The 16,590-nt window shown below is 45.5% G+C and overlaps 1 pseudogene; it reads left to right on the top strand.

Annotated features, from left to right (window-relative positions):
* Positions 1-9,874: 9,874 nt before the first annotated feature.
* On the top strand, positions 9,875-9,986 carry LOC130016645 (uncharacterized; annotated as a pseudogene).
* Positions 9,987-16,590: the final 6,604 nt, after the last annotated feature.

Genomic DNA, 16,590 nt, shown 5'->3' with positions numbered 1-16,590 from the left:
ACAATGATCAAACACCCATTCCTCCACCAGTGCACATACCACCCCCCCCCTTTCCCACCCTTCCCCTGCCTCCATGGCAGACAATATTCCTGATACTCTCTCTCTCTACTTTGAGATGGAGAGTACTGTTGAGGAGGAAGTATAGGGGAGAACGAGCACCGGGTAATCTAACACAACTGGTCATTTTCTATCTTGGATGCTTGAAGAGTAGCCAAACATATATATCGTGGAAATGTCTATGAGTGGAGATAGTCGTAGCATACAAAAGGAAGCATGGATTTGTATGCCTGTGTAACCTCTTTGTAAAAACGGTTTAAACATTTTAAATTGATTTTTTTAATTGAATCACAAAGTTATTCATGATTGGGCTTCAGTCATACAACGTTCCAACACCCTTCCCTTGACCAGTGCAAATTTCCCACTGTAAATGCCCCGAATTTCCCTCCCTCCCACCACCCAGCAGCCTGCCACAATGGCAAACACTTCTACCCTCCCCTCCCCTCCCCTCCCTTCCCCTCCCCTCCCCTTTCCTACCCTCACTTCTCCTCTCCTCCCCCCTCTCCTCTTCTCTTCTCCCCTCCCCTCCCCTCCCCTCCCCTCACTTCTCCTCTCCTCCCTTCCCCTCCCTTCCCCTCCCTTCCCCTCCCTTCCCCTCTCCTCTCCTCTCCTCTCCTCTCCTCTCCTCTCCTCTCCTCTCCTCTCCTCTCCTCTCCTCTCCTCCCCTCCCCTCCCCTCCCCTCCCCTCCCCTCCCCTCCCCTCCCCTCTCCTCTCCTCTCCTCTCCTCTCCTCTCCTCTCCTCTCCTCTCCTCTCCTCTCCTCTCCTCTCCTCTCCTCTCCTCTTCTCTCCTCTCCTCCCCTCCCCTCCCCTCTCCTCCCCTCCCCTTTCCTCCCCTCCCCTCCCCTCCCCTGTCCTCCCCTCCCCTCCCCTCCCCTCCCCTCCCCTCCCCTCCCCTCCCCTCCCCTCTCCTCTCCTCTCCTCTCCTCTCCTCTCCTCTCCTCTCCTCTCCTCTCCTCTCCTCTCCTCTCCTGTGCTTTATGGTTTACAATGTAGGTACTGAAAAGTTATCATGTATAACCCTTTACCTACTTTTAGCACTCAGTTCTTATCCAGAGTCATCATTTCCAACTATCATTGTCAGAGTGATCGCTTCTCTATCCTAACTGCACCCCACACCACCACTTATGGCAAGCTTCCTCCAGTGGACCTTACTCCCAAACAATTTCTACTTTCCTTGAGTATTAGTCTCATATTATGTTTTTATATCCCAGAAATGAGTGTAAATATTCTGTTTCTGTCCCTCTCCTTCAGACTAATTTCACTCAGCATGATACTCTTTATGTCCATCCATTTATAAAGGAATTTCGTCACTTCATTTTTCCTAAAAGCTGCGTAGTATTCCATTGTGTAAATGTACCATTGTTTCTCTGACCAGTCATGGGGCACTCAATTTGTTTTCACTTTCTGGCCGCTGTGCATGAACATAGAAATGAATATGGCCTTTCTGCTGCGTGTCTTTGGGGCCCTGGCATATATTACACTAATTGGTATTGCTGGGTTCTATGGAGGCTCAATTTCTAGTTTTTTGAGGAACGCCCATATGTTTTCTAAAACGACGGGCCCAGTCGGAATTCCCAACAGTGCAGGAGAGTCCCATTCTCCCTACATCTGCACCAGCATTGGTTGCTCTTGTTCTTTCGGATGTGTGCCAGTTTCTGTGGTGTGAGACAATATCTCATTCTTGTTTTGATTTGCATCTCCCTGATGATTCGTAATGTAGAGCATTTTTGCATGTGCATTTTGGCCATTTATATTTCTTCTTTGAGGAAATCTCTATTGCAAGTGAGTAACAGTCCAAGTTTCTTGCTTCTATCTCCCTTCCCTCTTCCTTCGCTCTAACAGGTTTGGTTCCTAGAAGCATTTCCAAGTATTTCTTCTTACAAATCTTTTTATACTTTACATAAACACAGCCAATCTTTAAACACACACCGACTTGGGGGAGTATGGTGTTGCCAGAAGTCAATCTGTGCTGTAAGGCGAGTGCATCAGAAGCCTGATGGTGCCTTCAGGCTTCCAGATACCCCAAAATTGCTGCTTTGGCCAGACTCCAGAAACTTGGGGCAAAGTTGTCTAAGAAAGTAAATGGCCAAAACTTAGGTATGTGGGAGACACACCCATAAACCACTTCCAGCTCAGCTATGTAATTTGCAGCAAGTCTTTTCTGGTTCCTGATTAAACTGCTTAACGCCCATGATCCCACAGAGACAAATCTGAGAACCAAGCAGCTTTTGGCAGAGATGCATCTGGTCCCTGCAATGGACTACCGACACTGGACCACCTCAAGGGGCAAAGGGTGTTGTCCTTCTGCCGGCTCTCCCTCGGCGGCTCGGGGACCACCATCTTCCCGAGGTCATTGGACAGTCAGGTTTGGGTCTGCACTCACAAGACACGTGGGGCCTCATGGGATGGGAGTGAAACCGACCCATTTCTCCCCGCTCCAATGAAACCGTGTGTTGCCGCCCACGAATGGCCATCTGGCTCCTGATCAAGCTGCTTAATGGCCATGGTCCTAGAGATTCAGAGACAAATCTCAAAACCCAGAAGCTTTTAGCAGAAATGTGTCTGGTCCCCACAGTAGGTTACTGGCGCTACGTCACCCCAGATGGGAATAGGTTTCGTGTCTTGGCCTGTTCCTCCTGGTGATTCGGTGGCCGCCATCCTCAAGAGGCCACTGGATGATCAGGTTTGGGTCTGCAGTGACAAGAAATGCGGGAACTCACGGGATGGGGGTGAAGCCGACACTTTATTCCACACCCCAATGAGACCCTGAGTCGCCTACCACCCAGTAATGGCCTCTTTGCTCCTGATCAAGCTGCTTAATGGCCATGATCCTAGAGATTCAGAGACAAATTTTGAAACCCAGTGGCTTTTGGGAGAAATGCGTCTGGACCCCGCAGAAGGTTACTGTCGCCAGACCACCCCAGTGGGGAATGGGTGCTGTCCCTCTGCCTGCTCCCCTTTGGCGGCTATCCGTCTCCCATCCTCCAGATGCCATTGGAAAGTCAGGTTTGGGCCCGCAGTGATGAGACACTGGGACCTCACAGAACAGTAGTGGAGCCGGCCCTTTCCACTCCACCCCAAAGACACCCCGAGTCGCCACCCACGAATGGCATCTCTGGCTCCTGATCAAGCTGCTTAATGGCCATAATCCCAGAGACTCAGAAACAAATATCAGAACCCAGCGGCTTTTGGCAGAAATGCGTTTGGTCCCCGCAGTTGATTACTGGCGCTGCACCAACCCAGGTGGGTATAGGTTTCGTGCCTTGGCTTGTTCCTCCTGGTGTCTTGGTGGCCACCATCCTCCAAAGGCCACTGGACAGTCAGGATTAGGCCGCAGTAAAGAGACAATTGGGGCGTCAAGGCATGGGGATAGAGCCGGACCTTTCCTCCCAACCCCAACGAGACCCCGAGTTGCCACACACAAACAGCCTCTCTGGCTCCTGATCAAGCTACTTAATGGCCATGATCCCAGAGATTCAGAAACAAATATCAAAACCTAGTGGGTTTTAGTAGAAATGCGTCTGGTCCCCGCAGTAGGTTACCAACGCAGGTCCACACCAGGAGGGAAAGGGTGTTGTCCCTCCACCTGCTCTCTCTTGGCACAGGACCAATTCAGGCTCAGTGGCCGCCTTCCTCCAGAGACCACTGGACGGTCAGGTTTGGACCCACAGTGATGGGACACGCGGGGCCTCATGGGATGGGGGTGGAGCTGGATCTTTCCTCCAATGCCCCAACGAGACTCTGAGTCGCTAACCACGAATGGCCTCTCTGGCTTCTGATCAAGCTGCTTCACGGCCTTGATACCAGAGACTCCGGAAGAAATCTCAGAACCCAGCAGCATTTGGTAGAAATCCCTCCGGATTTAATTGTTAGAACTACATAATTCCAAAATCATATGTTATTTATAACTAGCAATAGAAAACAAATTGTATACTGTTGCCTTTTCGGCAGATCTGATTTTGGGGGTAAAATCACAAATAATAATGGTTGGTCTGGTATCAAACATTGAATGTAAACAAAGTAAAGAGAGAGTAATGTGGAAATCATCTGCCCCACAGGTAGGGGGAGGGAGTGAAGTGGGGGGGATATACTGGAGATTTTGGTGGTGGATAATTGGCACTGGTGAAAGGACCGGTGTTTGATTGTATAACCGAGACATAAACCTGAAAGTTTGGAACTCATCTCACGGTAATTCAATAAGCAAAATTGTAAAAAAAAAAAAGGAAAAAAGCAAGGTGGAGTTCATGGCAATTTCAATCACGCTAATCAATGGCTGAATAAACAGCAATATTCCTACCAAACACACACACACACACACCCACACACACACACACACACACACACACCTATTCTATGTCCGAGAAGTACTTCTTGGTGTTTCCTCCAAAATAAATAAGACCGTAGATCTAAAAAAATATTTGTATAAGCATGTAAAAAATGCTCATAACAGGGTTATAGACAAAAATGGGAATGACTCAAAAATATTGTAATAAGTCAATGGGGAAACACATTTTAGTGTCCATATGCAATGAAACGCATCAGTGCTAGTACATATGAAACAACATTTCATCTCAAAAACTATAAAAGGGGAGAAACACTTGTGCAAAAGAATCACTTAAAATCACTTAACTTCCCGTTAGTCGTCGATTTGCTCAGAGCGGGCGCCAGTAACGTCTCCTCTTGTCCCTGTCGCATGCTAGTGTAGCCCAATGGCATCTGTTCTCTCTGGGAACATGAAGAGCCTCAAACCGATTGTTCATGATCTTCACGAAGAAGTCTGACCATCTGGTAGGTGGGCGGCCACGCGGTCTTTTGACATCCCGTGGAATCCAGTCGGTAACAGCTCTAGTCCAGCAGTCCTCTTTAAATCTCATTACGTGACCAGCCCATCTGATTTTGACACCTTGGCAAATGAGACAGCGTCCCTGATTCTTGATCGTTGACGGATGTCGGAACTCCGGATTCTTTCTCTGATTTGAGTGAAACGTGATATTCCAAGCTTAGCTCTTTCTATTCTTCTTTGGGAGACCAGAATAGCGTTCTCATCCTGTTTGCGTAGGGCCCAGGTCTCTGAGGCATATGTTAATGCAGGAAGAACAGTGGAATCAAAGTGATGCGCTCGGAGCCAGAGGTTCTTCGTCTTCTTAGCTATTTCTTCGAAGTTCTTGAAGGCGTTCCAAGCTGCGCTCTTCCTCCTGCGCAGCTCGGGTGCCAGGTCATTTGTCATGTTGATTTCTCGACCTAGGTACACATACCTGCTGCATTCGGAGATGGTCGTTCCGTTGAGAGAGAATGGGGCATCAGGAACGAGGCTGTTTCTCATAAACATTGTCTTCGTAAGATTCAGCTGTAGTCCTACCTTTCCACAATAACGGTCAAAGTCGGCCACCATTTGGGCCGCTTGGCTGATGTTTGGTGTTATTAAAACAATGTAACCAGCAAAGCAGAGGTGGTTTAATTGCCGACCATCTCTCTTCACTCCCATTCCTTCCCATTCCAGTCGTCGCATGATGCTTTCGAGGGTGGCACTGAAGAGTTTCGGTGAAATGGTATCACCCTGCCGAACCCCTCTCTTGACATCAACGATCACTTCTTTGTTGAATGTTGAGATCCTGGTAGTGAATCCGCAATAGAGCTCACGGAGGATCTTGATGTATTGGGCTTGAATGCCCTGATTGGCTAGGGCTTCAATGACCACTTCCATCTCAACAGAATTAAAGGCCTTCTTTAAATCAATGAACGTTAAACAGAGCGGCATCTTGAACTCCCGAGAAATCACAATGAGTTTGGTTATTGTGTGGCTATGGTCGATGGTGCTGAATCCTTTGCGGAACCCGGCTTGCTCGCATGGTTGTCCTTCGTCTAGTGTTCTGCCAATCCTATTTAGGATGACTCGAGTGAACAACTTGTAGATGACAGACAATAGGCAGATCGGGCGATAGTTGCCAATGTCATGGATGTCTCCCTTCTTGATCAGTAGTACGGTCCTGCTGGTTTTCCATTGGGACGGAATCTTGCATTCAGACAGGTAGCGAATGAAGAGCCGAACCAGTGTATTGATGAGTACTGATGGCAGGTTCTTCAGGTTTTCAGGTCTGACCTTGTCTGGGCCTTGTGCTGTTTGTTTCTTTACTGACACAATGGTGTGTCGGATTTCGGAAGGGAGAATGTTGGGAACGACATATCCATCCTGTGGAATTTGGTATGTCAGCAAGTAGACATGGCTATCGAAGAGATTTGAGTAGAAGTCATGGATAATCTTCTCCATTGCCGTTTTGGAGGATGTGATTGATTCATCAGGACGTCCGAGGGCAGTCATCTTGGTCTTGTAGTTGGCGAAGGACAGGCGGGCGTTACGAATACTTTTCCCAGCTTCTGCCGCATCTACCAGTATTTCTGCTCTTCTCTCATTGAGGTTTTCCTTGATTGCATCTCTGCACTGCTTTGTGAGCTCGGACATTAGCTTGCGGTTGCCTGAGGCATGCGCCAAACCACGCTGGCGAATTAGCTCAAGACTTTTCAAAGACAGGCGTTTTTTTGTGGCTATCTCTCTCTTGGCGTTCCTCGCACATTCATGGAGGTGCTGACCCAGTCGATCGTATTCCTCGTTAATTTTGTCTACAATGGCATCTTCCCATGTTGCCGCAATAGTGCCAAAGAGTTCCCAGTTGGTGGTCATTCTGGGAGTTTTCTTTTTGAACTTTGCAGCCCTTTCTCCCCGCTCTGTGAAGTAGAATTTTGCACAAAGGAGACGGTGGTCCGAACCCGTTCGAAAATTTGGGACAACAGCGACATCAGGTCTGCCTGCCTACAAAGCATTAAAAATTTAAAAGCATTTAAGGCAGAGCTGTAGACCAATGTAACAGGGCTGAATATACTGACAACTCCCCCCAAATATATGATCATCTAATCTTTTATAAGGGGGCAAGAAAAGTGAAATGAAGCAAGGAAAGGCACTTTAAAAAATTGTGCTGGCAAAACTGGAAGGCTACCTGCAAAAAAAGTGGGCTCAGATCTCTGCCTAACGCCATGTACAAAAGTAAGATCAAAATGGATTAAAGACCTCAACATTTGACTGGAATCCATAAGGTACATTGAAGAAAAAGTTGGCAAAACCCTCCAGGATATTGAAGCTAATTGTATCTTCAAATATGTCACGCCACTGGCTAAGCAAGTGAAAACAGAGATAGACAAATGGGACTATCTTAAACTGAGAAGCTTCTACACCTCCAAAGAAAGAGTGACCAAAATACAAAGACAGTCTATAGAATGGGAAAGGATATTCGCCCAATACGCATCTGACAAGGGGTTAATATCAAGGATATACAAAGTACTGGTTCAACTCCACAAGAAGAAATAATCCAACCCCATCAAAAGCAGGGTCGATGAAATGAATAGAAACTTTCTCAAAGAAGAAATCCTAATGGCTAAAAGGCACATGGGAAAATGCTCCACATCATTAATCATCAGGGAGATGCAGATCAAAACTACAAAGAAATATCATTTCACACCACAGAGACTGGATTACATCCACAAGAACAAAAGCCACCGGTGCTGGCGCTAATGTGGCGAGAAATGGACCCTCCTTCACTGCTGGTGGGAATGTCGATTGGTCTAGCTCTTTTGGAAAACAGTATGGATGATTCTCAAAAAATTAGACATTGAGCTCCCATTGGACCCAGCAATACCACTCCTGGGAATAGATACCAGAGAGGCAAAGAAGTATAGTTAAAGTGACGTATGCACTTGTTTGTTCATTGCAGCACTCTTTACAATAGCCAGAATCTGAAAAAACCTGAGTGCCTGAGAACAGATGACTGGTTAAAGAAACTTTGATACATTTACACAATGGAGTACTATGTGGCTGTTAGAAAGGATGAAGTCATGAAATTCACATACAAGTGGTACTACATGGAAAGTATCATGTTAAGCGAAATGACTCAGAAAGAGAGGGATAGACACAGAAAGATTGCGTTCATCTGTGGAACATAGAGTAAAAAAAATAGGAGACGAACACCCAAGAATGGCCGAGATTTGTACCAGGAATTTTGCTCCATGGTGTGGAGGCCAGCCACACATCCTAGGGGGAAAGGCAGCTCAGATAGAGAAGGGAGCACCAAATAAAGGGTGTTGGGAGGATCCTTCCAGGATGGGAGAAGCATGCTGAAAGTAGACTATAGACCGAACATGATTACCACAATGCCTCTTTTGCAAACAACAACACCCAATAAGAGAGTGAGAGAGAGTAAAAGGGAATATCCTGCCACAGAGGCGGGGTGGGAAAGGGGGGATGGGGGTGTGGGAGGGATACTGGGATCATTGGTGGTGGAGAATGGGCACTAATGAAAGTATGGGAACTCGATCATTGCAACCCAAGCACAAACATTTGTAAGTCTACAACAGTACCTCATGGTGTTTCACTAATAAAATTTTTTAAAAAAGAGGTGAAAAATCTATACAAAGAAATCTACTCAAGTACAAACAGAAATAAGAGGATACCTTGAAATGGAATACTATTACTTATTCATGGAACAATAGGACTACCATCGTCTAGACAGCAAAACTCCCCAAAGCATTACACACATTCAATGCTATTACTGGAAAAATGCTCATGATGTCTTTGAAAGAGATAGATGGAGCATTCCTGAAAATTCTATGGAATAACCAACCACCACAAATAGCTAAAGCAATCCTAGGTAAAAAACAGATGGGAGGTATTACTCTTCCCCAACTTCAAACTGTACTACAAAGCTGTAGTAATTACAACAGCATGGCACTGGATTGAGGACAGACTCTAAGATCACTGAGACAGAAAAGAAAATCCAGACACAGGTAAATGGACAGCTAACTCTCATAAGGGAGAAAACAATACAAAGTGGTGCAAGAAGGTGTCTTCAACAAAGAATGTCCGCAAACTGGTTGGTCACATGGACGATGAGCTGAGACCCCTTTCTAACACCATGCTCAAGAGTCAAATAAAAATGGATTAAAGACCTCTGTATCAGGCCTAATGCCATTGAGGAAAATGTTGGCTGAATTCTCCACGACATTGTAGCTAGAGGCCTCTTTTAGGAGTTTATTCCATTAGCCAAGTAAACAGAAACCAGGAAAAGAGGCATGAAGTGTTAATACAGCAGAAAGAGTGCTTACCGAGCATAAGGCCGAACTGGATTCCACCCCCAGAATCCCATACAGTCTTCCCATCAGATCCAGGAGTAGTTACTGAGTACAGAGCCGGGAGTAACCCTTGAGCATAGCTGTGCGTGGCTCAAAAATTTCATTTCATTTTCATTTCATTTCATCATCCTGTTATTCGTTGATTGCCTCGAGCAGTCCCCAGTAATGTCTCTTTCATACTAGCCCTGAGATTATATTCAAGGCTCTTTAGGAGAATGAGACCCATCATTGTTACTGGTATTTGGCATATTTGGTACGCCACGGGGAGTTTGCCAGACTCTGCCCTGTGGGCAGGCTATATTCGATAGCCTGCAAGTTTGTCCAAAGTAGGAATGAGATAATAAGATGTCATAAAAAGATGTCCTGATAAGATGTTGCGCGGCCGCATTTGCGGCTGCGCGGTTCCGGGAGCTGAATTTTATACTCTCTGACACTTGGCCGTTGATGGGATTACACGGCGCTAGGGGGCCAGGTGGTGGGTGTGACCCCCGCCTACTGGAATTTGGAGGATCTAGGTGGGAGATGCTCGACTCCAATCTGAGTAGGCTTGGAGATCTCGGCCCCAGAATTCGCGTGGCTTTGTCCCTCTGCCAGAACCTTCAGGTGTGCGGAGAGTGGTCTCAGCATGGTGGTGGCTGGTCCTGGATGAAAGGAGAGAAGGTTAGCACTCCCCTTGACAAGGAGGGAAGAGGCTTCGGCCTGCAACACGCATATGGTTAAGGCTCAAAAATAAAGCAACAAAAATTTCTTTGAAAAAGAAACAAAGATTGAACAAATAGGAGTAAATTAATAGAAGGAACTTCTGAAACTATCACTTCCAAAACAGTAGTGACCAAAATACAAAGACATCCCATAGACTGGGAGAAATCACTTGCCCATCCCTCAATATGATAAAAGGCTTATACACAAAGTATATAAAATACTGAATACTGAGAGTACTATACTGTTGGAGTACATGGAACTTAGGTTTATCGGAATCGCACTCATCACAGTGCTCCCGAGTCACTCCCATTACTTTGTCTGCTTGTAACCACTTCTATCCTCTCTTCCCCAACCAATTTGTAAGGGCTCATCCTTCTTAGACACTGAAGCTGTACTATAAGTTAATATTGCCTTTCTCCTCTCCTTATGTCTTTTGAGCAGTTTGCCTTAATGCAATGTCCTTTTGTATGGATACAGGAAGACAATTAATTAATATTATGCTTTATAACTTAGGATTTAATTGGCCTTGAATATTATTCACCTCTGGGCATCTGCCTTCTCAGCTTAAGCCTCAGTTGCCCTCACTTCCTAGCACTCCAAGGGCAGGGTCCCGATGTGGGACTGAATGGAACCAGGGCAAGCCGGTAAGTTATGTGCTACCCTGGCATCGCGATGGGCCAGGCCAAGGTGCCACGATTCTTAACTATAAGTTAAGAGGTTGATCATAGGCATTATGTCATGATCCAATAGTAACGATGAGACTAGGGCCCTGCTGCTAGGAATAGGAAAGATATCTGGCCTGAGCACTGCAGTCTGAGATCGATATGGCCCTAGGAGAGCAATTCTATAAGCTCAAAGTATTTCTTACTGTGTCCATACAAAATGATTAATATTATGTATGCTTATATGTTGGTTGGACAAGGAGAGGAGAAACACGTTCTAGAAGCAGTTTTCCTGTGTGTCCTGACTAGCTTGGATGAGACTGCTTTCTCCCCTTCAAACTGTCTTCATTAAATGATTCCAGTATATTGAGACAGTTTCCCCTTTCTCTCAGAGCCCTAGCTGGTCTTAGATATGCAGATCTCAGGTGGTAGCCAGGATTGATCTTTGGGATGTAGATTCCCAGCTCTAGCCAGGCTGGTCTTTGGGATGCAAATCAAGGTGCTTGCAGCTTGTGAAAGTGCTTGTGAAAGGTTTCAGCTTGGCTTTGTATCTTCTTTCCGGAGGCCAGTGTTACTGGCCTGGATGTAAGGAAACAATGTGAATGTAAAATGTAAAGAAACAATGTATGGTTTGCCGCCTCAACATTCTTTCTGTAACTCCTTTTGATAACATCACTGTAATTCGCCTTTGAGAGGGTCTATGATCTATATAAGGGGATCTTTGGGGCTCTCAGGCGCGCACGTGCTCGAGGATTCCTGAGGCCTCCATGACATACATCTCTTCCATGTAATAAACGGCTACTAAGACCAACCAGCTTGACCTCGTTTCCTACCTTCACCTGACCATCGCCATCGACCTCCCTGGAGTGGGGAAGTGGCCTGACCGCCGGCCGTTTTATTTTTTGTGTGTTTACACACTATACCCCTAAAATTGTATAAGAGCTGAACCCCGTCAAGAATGGGGTTGGGAGATCAACGAAAACTTTCTCAAAGAAGACATACAAATGGCTGAAAAGCATATGGGAAAATGCTCTACAGACCTAGTCATCAGGGAAATTCAAATTAGAAGAAAAGTGAGATATCACCATACAACACAAAGACTTTAAACAACAACAACAACAACCCAAAACAAGAGCAAGCAGTGTTTACATCGATGTGGTATAAAAGGAATCCCCATACACGGCAGGCAGGAGGGTAGACTGCCCTGACCTTCCATAGACATTCCTCAAAAAAGTAGAAACTGAGCTTCCATCTGACCCGCAACTCCTCTTTTTAGCCTCTACTTTTGCCCAAAAACACAATGGAGAAAAGATGGTTGCACCGCTACGTCCCTTGGAGCAATATAGACAGTAGTCCCAAATGTGGAAACAACCCAAGTGTCCTAGAATAGACGACAGGATAAACTAGTGCATATACATAATGGATCATTAATAGGTTATCACTTAATCACTTAACTTAACTTCCCGTTAGTCGTCGATTTGCTCGAGCGGGCGCCAGTAACGTCTCCATTTGTCCCTGTCGCGTGCTAGTGTAGCCCAATGGCATCTGTTCACTCTGGGAACATGAAGAGCCTCAAAGGGATCGTTCATGATCTTCATGAAGAAGTCTGACCATCTGGTAGGTGGGCGGCCACGCGGTCTTTTGACATCCCGTGGAATCCAGTCAGTAACAGCTCTAGTCCAGTGGTCGTCTTTAAATCTCATTATGTGAACAGCCCATCTGATTTTTGACACCTTGGCAAATGAGACAGCATCCTTGATTCTTGATCGTCGACGGATGTCGGAACTCCGGATTTTTTCTCTCATTTGAGTGAAACGTGATATTCCAAGCATAGCTCTTTCTATTCTTCTTTGGGAGACCTGAATAGCGTTGTCATCTTGTTTGCGTAGGGCCCAGGTCTCTGAGGCATATGTTAATGCAGAAAGAACAGTGGAATCAAAGAGATGTGCCCAGAGCCGGAGGTTCTTCGTCCTCTTAGCTATTTCTTTGACGTTCTTGAAGTCGTCCCAAGCCGCTCTCTTCCTCCTGCGCAGCTCGGGTGCCAGGTCATTTGTCATGTTGACCTCTCGACCTAGGTACACATAGCTGTTGCATTCGGAGATGGTCGTTCCGTTGAGAGCGAATGGGGCGTCAGGAACGAGGCTGTTTCTCATAAACATTGTCTTCATAAGATTCAGGTGTAGTCCTACCTTTCCACACTCACGGTCAAAGTCGGCCAGCATTTGTGCCACTTGGCTGATGTTTGGTGTTATTAAAACAATGTCATCAGCAAAGCGGAGGTGGTTTAGTTGCCGACCATCTATCTTCACTCCCATTCCTTTCCATTCCAGCTGTGGCATGATGTTCTCGAGGGTGGCACTGAAGAGTTTCGGTGAAATGGTATCACCCTGCCGCACCCCTCTCTTGACATCAACGATCACTTCTTTGTAGAATGGTGAGATCCTGGTAGTGAATCCGCAATACAGCTCATGGAGGATCCTGATGTATTGGGCTTGAATGCTCTGATTGGCTAGGGCTTCAATGAGCGCTTCCGTCTCAACAGAATCAAAGGCCTTCTTTAAATCAATGAACGTCAAACAGAGCGGCATTTTGAATTTCCGAGAAACCTCAATGAGCTTGGTTATCGTGTGGATATGGTCGATGGTGCTGAATCCTTTGCGGAACCCGACTTGCTCGCGTGGTTGTCCTTCATCTAGTGTTCTCCCCATCCTACTTAGGATGACTCGAGTGAACAATTTGTAGATGACAGACAATAGGCAGATCGGGCGATAGTTGCCAATGTCACGGATGTCTCTCTTCTTGAACAATAGTACAGTTCTGCTGGTTTTCCATTGGGACGGAGCCTTGCATTCAGACAGGTGGCGTGTGAAGAGCCGAACTAGTGTATTGATGAGTACTGATGGCAGGTTCTTCAGGTGCTCTGGTCCGACCTTGTCTGGGCCGGGTGCTATTCATTTCATTACTGACCAAATGGCGTGTCGGAATTCGGAAGGTAGAACGTTGGGAACGACATATCCATCCTGTGGAATTTGGTATGTCAGCAAGTAGACATGGCTATCGAAGAGATTTGAGTAGAAGTCATGGATAATCTTCTCATTGCCATTCTGGAGGATGTGATGGATCCATCAGGATGTCGGAGGACAGTCATCTTGGTCTTGTAGTTGGCGAAGGACAGGCGGGCGTTACGAATACTTTTTCCAGCTTCTGCCACATCTACCAGTACTTCTGCTCTTCTCTCTTTGAGGTCTTCCTTGATCGCATCTCTGCACTGCTTTGTGACCTTTGACGTTAGCTTGTGGTTGCCTGAGGCATGTGCCAAACCAAGCTGGCGAATTAGCTCAAGTTTTCGAAGACAGGTGTTTTTTTGTGGCTATCTCTCTCTTGGCGTTCCTCGCACATTCATGGAGGTGCTGAACCAGTCGATCCTATTCCTTGTCAATGTTGTCAACAATGGCATCTTTCCATGTTGCCGCAATAGTGCCAAAGAGTTCCCTGGGAGTTCTCTTTTTAAACTTTGCAGCCCTTTCTCCCCGCTCTTTGAAGTAGAATTTTGCACGAAGGAGACGGTGGGATTATCCCGTTCGGAATTTTGGGACAACAGCGACATCGGTCAGGCAAAACCGTGGATTGAATATGATGTGGGCTATTTCGTTGTGGAATCGTCCACCAGGAGACTCCCATGTCCAACGTTTATATTCTGCCTTCTGGAACTCTGAGTTACCATGGATGGTCTTGGTCGAAATGATAAACTCAGACAGTCTCTCACCCTGTTCGTTCCATTCTCGGCCATGGGTCCCGATGTGAATTTCTTCAGCTGATCTTCTCGGTCCTATCTTGGCATTAAAAACCACTGACAATGATCTTGTAGAAGGTGTTGTCTTCTTTGTAGAACTTCTCCAGCTCCATGTAGAACTTCTCAATTTCTCTTTCAACATAATGAGATGTTGGTGCGTAGACAACGAAGATAGAAACTGCCGGCAGTGAGCCACATCTATTCAAATGTAAACGTCCGATTCGGGTTGTTAGGCATTCGAATGTATCAATTCTCATGGCCAAGTTTTTGTTGACAAGGACACCGACTCCTCCTACATCTCTTTTATCACATGTTCCGTGGAACAATTCTTCTCCAGTGTCGAAAACGTCATGGTGAGATTCGTGCCTTCTTGTCTCGGTCAGACCAATGATGTCGTACTTGATCATTCGTGCTTGTACCATCAGGTCCTTGATGGATGCATTTGATGCTAGCGTACCTGCATTGAAAGTACAGACGATCATTTTTGTCTTCCTTCGTTGTGGCAGCCTAGTTCGGCCTTGAGATTTTATCGGCCTCTCCTTTCTCATCCTTCTCAGTGCTGCCATGTTGGTGAAGCCTTCAGGGTCAGGTGAATGAGACCAGTTGTAGTTACTGGTTTTGGCATATCGAATACACAACGGATAGCTTGCCAGGCTCTTCCGTGCGGGCGGAATACTCTCGGTAGCTTGCCAGTCTTTCCGAGAGGGAAACCTAAGATCATATAAAATTTAATTTTATACTAAGGTAAATTAATTTATATTGATATACACATCAATTATTTCATTTCTCCTTTATTTAACAGTAAACATAATTAACTTTATGATTATATTATTGTTCACTATTAATTGGTATTTATATTTAAAATGTAAATGATAAATATAGTTAAATTTTTACATAGACATCAATATTTACATTAAAAGAAATTATTTTATTTGAATATGCTAAGCATATTTTATATTCATTTAAGTTATTAATTAATAGTTTTGATATCATAATTCAATTGATAAAATATACTTTGTTAAACTTAAGTTAAAACAAAATTTACTTGTATTTAGCAGGTGTAAATTAGAAATGCAAATTAATAATAAAAACTAATGTCAATATGAAAATTGATTAGACTTACTTCCAAGTACAAATTAAATTATTGATTATAAAATCAATATAATTAATTTTCATTACTCTATAAATTACCTTTTATATAAATCAAACTTAAATCACTTAAAATCACTTAACTTCCCGTTAGTCGTCGATTTGCTCGAGCGGGCGCCAGTAACGTCTCCATTTGTCCCTGTCGCGTGCTAGTGTAGCCCAATGGCATCTGTTCACTCTGGGAATATGAAGAGCCTCAAACCGATCGTTCATGATCTTGACGAAGAAGTCTGACCATCTGGTAGGTGGGCGGCTACGCGGTCTCTTGACATCCCGTGGAATCCAATCAGTAACAGCTCTAGTCCAACGGTCGTCTTTAAATCTCATTACGTGACCAGCCCATCTGATTTTCGACACCTTGGCAAATGAGACAGCATCCCTGATCCTTGATCGTCGACGGATGTCAGAACTCCGGATTCATTCTCTCATTTGAGTGAAACGTGATATTCCAACCATGGCTCTTTCTATTCTTCTTTGGGAGACCTGAATGGCCTTCTCATCTTGTTTGCGTAGGGCCCAAGTCTCTGAGGCATATGTTAATGCAGGAAGAACAGTGGAATCAAAGAGATGTGCCCGGAGCCGGAGGTTCTTCGTCCTTTTAGCTATTTCTTCGACGTTCTTGAAGGCGTTCCAAGCCGCTCTCTTCCTCCTGCGCAGCTCGGGTGCCAGGTCATTTGTCATGTTGACCTCTCGACCTACGTACACATAGCTGTTGCATTCGGAGATGTTCGTTCCATTGAGAGCGAATGGGGCGTCAGGAACAAGGCTGTTTCTCATAAACATTGTCTTCGTAAGATTCAGCTGTAGTCCTACCTTTCCACACTCACCGTCAAAGTCAGCCAGCATTTGTGCCGCTTGGCTGATGTTTGGTGTTTTTAAAACAATGTCATCAGCAAAGCGGAGGTGGTTTAGTTGCCGACCATCTATCTTCACTCCCATTCCTTCCCATTCCAGTCGTCGCATGATGCTTTCGAGAGTGGCACTGAAGAGTTTCGGTGAAATGGTATCACCCTGCCGCACCCTTCTCTTGACATCAACGATCACTTCT

This window comes from Sorex fumeus, unplaced genomic scaffold, assembly GCF_029834395.1.
Source record: "Sorex fumeus unplaced genomic scaffold, SorFum_2.1 ptg000163l, whole genome shotgun sequence".
NCBI lineage: Eukaryota > Metazoa > Chordata > Mammalia > Eulipotyphla > Soricidae > Sorex > Sorex fumeus.
The sequence above is the reverse complement of the archived record's forward strand: the minus strand, read 5'-3'. Positions and strand labels throughout refer to the sequence as shown.